A 4902-nucleotide genomic window follows, 5' to 3' on the forward strand; every position below is an offset into this window, starting at 1 on the left:
GGTCACCATTTGAAAAAAATCTTAATTTGAAAGAAATTGTACTATTTATCTATTTTATGGTTTACATATTGTGTGCTAGCTAATGAATTAAGCCATTAAATCAAATATATATGTTTTTATCTATACTTTCTCTATAATCGTTTGCTGTTAGCACAAATATCCATTGCCTCTCTTCCTTCTGGTTCCTGCCTTGACTTCCCTTCTTGATGGAATACAAGCCTTAAGATTAAATAAGTCTTTGTCTCCTCAAATTGTTTCTGGTCCTGACCTTTATCACAGCAATACAAAGAAAACTCAAATGTATTTGACTTTACAAGGGGGAATACTGCTTACTAGCTTGCTCTCCACAGCTGGATCAGCTGTTTTCTTATATTACCCAGAACACCCCACTCAGGGGTGGTGTCACTGGGCCCTTCCACACCTATCATTAATCAAGAAAATGCTGCACAGATATGCGTGTAGGAAATTTGATGGAGGCATATTCTTATTTGAAGTTCATTCTTTCCACATGATTCCAGCTTGTGTCACTTTGACAAAATAACTGAGCAATCCATATATATCACCTGCTTTTTCACACTGTAATCTGGAAACGGAGACTGTTATGCACACACCACTTGTAAGCAGTGGCCATTTGTGTGTTAGGACGAGAGTGTCTACATCAAAAATTTGGAATTCTTTCGCATGAAAATTTTATGTCTTCTCTATTTTGCTTATTTACACCAATTAATATGTATGATTTTTATTTGTATATCCAATTACATTTAATATCACTTTATATGCCTGGTTTGTGTTGTTACAGTTTTGGCTTTGAATGCTTTTCTATTGGCTCTTGCTTCATATGCACATATGCCCAATATGTAGGCTGGTTGTGGTTTCTTTTGTTGTTTATAGCTCTGGGATAGAACATATGGCTTTGTACTTGCTATGCAAATGCTCCACCACTAAGCCCTAGGCCTATAATTTCATAGCATTTTCTAGTCATGCTATGAAATTATAACCACCGCCCAAGTAAATTAACAGATTATGAGACAAGTTCAAAAGTAATTTACTCAGAGTCGTTGAATGGTTCAGCAAGAAAGGCCGTGGAGCTCAGCATGCTGTCCTGCGTTTTCACTCTGTAATCTACAGGTGGAGGAGAAAACCATTTCCCATGGGCGATCCTCTCATCTACACATGTGTACAACAGCACACACATGCACAAACACAGTAAATAAATAACTCAACAAAAACCAATTTGTTTGAGATTTTCTTGTATCAGTCTTTGACATTTAATTGTTGCTTTGTCTCTGAAATATATTTTTGTTAATTGTATAATAGATTTGGAAATAACTTGGTTAGATCAAGTTCTTCCAGTACAGTGTCTTAAAAATACTATTGTTTCAGATTACATTACCTTGAAATTTTTGATGAAAGTAAAAAATTTACCATGCATATGAGAAATTGCTTCTGGGTTTTCACTCTTTTCCACTGACTTACAGGTTGGCTGCTAATATTAAACCATATTATATTTTTATTGTCTGTGCTTTGAATGTTAAATTACATTTTTCATATTCACTTTGTTAGCCTTTCTGTCTGTTGAGATGATTTTTGGTTTTTAACCTTTCTTTAGCATTCTTGCTCATATTTCTTATAAACAACATATAGATGAATTTTGTTCATTGACCTACTTGATAGTGTCTTTTGTCTATCATTTATACTCAAGTGTTGTATGTATGTCTTTTTCTGGTATGTGTATATGTGTATATGTATGGTGAGCATGTGAGTTCTGGTATACATGCCACTGAGCTTATGTAAAACCACAGAACCTCCAGGAGTTGCTCTTTTCCCTTATAACTTGTTTTTGAAGCAGTGTCTCTCTTGTCAAATGTTTTCTTTGTTGCATTTTTTCTGCTGCATACTTCACATTTGATGGTCTGGAAGCTTCCAGATAATTCGCAATTCTCCCACTCTGCTCCCATTTTCCATTGCTGTACTAAGATTACAAACATGTGCTACTGCATAGGACTTTGTATGTAAATTTTAAGGATCAAACTTAGGTCACCATTGTTTTACCCAGTGAGCCATCTACCTGGAACTCCCTTTTTTCAATCTCTCTCTCTCTCTCTCTCTCTCTCTCTCTCTCTCTCTCTCTCTCTCTCTCTCTCTCTCTCTGTGTGTGTGTGTGTGTGTGTGTGTGTGTGTGTATGTGTGTGTAAGCAATTAATCATGACACATGGATGATTTTCATTCAAGTGTTTCATGCATTTTGACCATAATCTCTCTCCATTACCCTTTCCTGTCCCTCCTTTTTCCTATTCTCACTAGTCACCTTTTTCTTTCCTGAATAGTAAGTATCTGACCTACTCTCAAATGTACATATTCTATATGTGGCATGAAATATTTGTTTTTGACATGATTTCAACCTTCTTCATGGCTATATGAAAACCAAATGTGCACGACAATGAAGTCTGTTCTTATTTATCGAAACTCTCTGACATATTCGATTGTATTTCTTATTTCTACATTATATTTAGCACTTCATTTCATTGTAGTTTAATGTGGCTGTTCTTGCCACTGCCTTTTACATTTATTCTAACTTCCACTTGTTAATTCAGCAATTATATGTTTTTCTAAAATATATACGTATAAAAATACCTAGTTTTTTATACAAGCAAACACACAATTGAAAGCTATATGGCATCATGAGGTGTTTCATTTTCCACACCAAATTATTCCTTTTTCTGTAATTCTCCTTGTCAGAGGCTCTCTTAGGCACCCGAGACAGTGCATGGTCTTCCATCAGCATCCTAGTTCTTCTGAACCATTTGAGACATATCTATCAGTCCTTTCTTGAATAATTTCCTCAGGAGAGTTATTTGGGTCAGATTCTCTAAAATACTTATTGGTAACCACAAAATTTTCTTTTATCTTGGTAAGGAAATAATATCTCAGAGGACTGTGCTGATAACAGTGGTGTCTCCTGCTGTCTATAGATATTATTACAACCACCTCTTACAGTGTTAAAATGAGATTCCTCAGATCAGTTCAATTTCCTTTTATTTATTGAAAATATTTTCAGTGTAGCCTGGATGTTTGTTAATATTTTCTTCTTCCTTAGAGCTCAGACTTATTATAGGGAATGTCTAGAGTGTGCTTTATCATCAGTCTTACTTGAATGTGATGGCAATTTTATGAAAACAGACTCATGTTGCTCAGAGAAATTATTGTCTGTTTATTTAGCTATATGACTATAAAAACACAGAGAGAATGTTAGATTTTTTGGGGGGGGCGGGGGGGACTAACAGTGTTCTAATTCAGGGCTCAACACACACCAGGATCTGTTTTGTGGTACATCTGAAGCAGGGTTCATTTTTTATACCATGCAAATTATATACATTATTTTTGTGCCATATTTAAAATCTACTGTTTAAATTATGTATTTGCTTTATCATTCCTTGCCTTTTTCTATTCACATTGGCATCTGTTTCCCCTAGCAGTTCTACTGTTCTCTTATAGCTGTATGCCTCATCTCTTTCCAGTGTGGCTGTGCTGGAGTCACTGAGGCTCCTGCCAGCATCCACTCACCGAAAGGATGTAAATAAGCCTCATATATTTACTAGTTCCCCAGAGTGAACTTTGGTAGAACTTACATTGGATTTTTCGTAAGGTGTATGTAGGCCTTATAACTCCCCAGATAAAAAATTCTCACAGCACACCTGGGGGTCTCTTGATGTAGTATTAGTGTCCATGGCTATTATAGAAAAGTTTTTGATCCACTGGGAGACAAAGACCCGAAAGACAGGTGTAAAACTAAACACTCTTTTGAGACCCAGTATTCATTGTTCAGTATGAGTTTTGATACTTCTAAGAAGGAATAGAATACACAACTGTTGTATTCTAAGACACAGCAATCTGTGTCTTAAACAGACTATATGATCTTCTAGTTCTGGCAGCCTGGTATCTGAAATAAGTTTCACAGAGTAATGTGAACATGTGTGTGTGTGGCTTGTTCCCCTAGGCTCCTAGGTGAGGATCTTTCCCTTGATTTTACTTTCCTAAGTTATGACATTGCAACATGGGATCCTCATGTAGTGGGTAGCCATTCCAGCTTTGGTCTGGAAGTTCCAACCCCCACTGAGGCTTCGGTAACGATCACGCCTACAAGGCGGGGCGAAGGGAGGGCCCTGAAGACCCGAGATTGGAATGCGAGATCAGGATGTGTTGTACTCTCTTCCTTCTTGGACCATGGATGCTAGAGGTAGGCCGAGGAGAGCTCTCCAGAGAACAGCGCCGGACTGTGCTGCGTCTTTCACAGAACCCGCAACCTACCTATCCCTTCATTTGTAAGTTAAATAAATCTCCGTTTTAACTACATGGAATGGCCTTAATAATTTCACCAATATCCTCAGGGATAAAACTTAACACTGGATATCACAGAGGTGGAAGAGCCTGGTGGTGGGCACTGGAGTGTCTGGGTTCTTGTGTCTCTTTACACATTAATATTATGATATATAATAGTGGGAATTCTATTTTCTCTCATTTGCAAATACTGTTTTCTATGATTGATTCATTAATTTAGGATCATAATCAGCTTTGTTATGCTTCTTTTAGTGTATATTTTTCTTTGATATGTCTGTTTTATTTCTGTTGGCTATGTATCCAGCATTGAAGATCATTCAGAATATATTAATGTTCAGGGAGTCACTCTTGGTAGCTAAATATCTATTTCCTTGTTTTTAAGGATCATCTTTAGATACTGCATTTCTCTTAATTTCATTTATGTAAAAGATTGCTTGCAAATGAAATAAAAACATTTAATACATGGTCACTTAGACTGAACTTGTTTAAGTAGGTAATTCTTAATCTAATCTTAAACCTTTTAAATTACTGTATATGTTTAAATATACTAATATGTCTACCTTG

The 4902-nt window shown here is 36.3% G+C and overlaps 1 non-coding gene across 1 annotated transcript; it reads left to right on the forward strand.

The window, feature by feature from the left end:
• Window positions 1–3726: 3726 nt before the first annotated feature.
• Window positions 3727–3858, forward strand: LOC131925883 (small nucleolar RNA SNORA40). Its single transcript, XR_009383383.1, has one exon. It is a non-coding gene; the product is annotated as a small nucleolar RNA SNORA40 (small nucleolar RNA).
• The last annotated feature ends 1044 nt before the right edge of the window (window positions 3859–4902 follow it).

Source organism: Peromyscus eremicus, chromosome 15 (genome assembly GCF_949786415.1).
Source record: "Peromyscus eremicus chromosome 15, PerEre_H2_v1, whole genome shotgun sequence".
Classification (NCBI taxonomy): Eukaryota; Metazoa; Chordata; class Mammalia; order Rodentia; family Cricetidae; genus Peromyscus; species Peromyscus eremicus.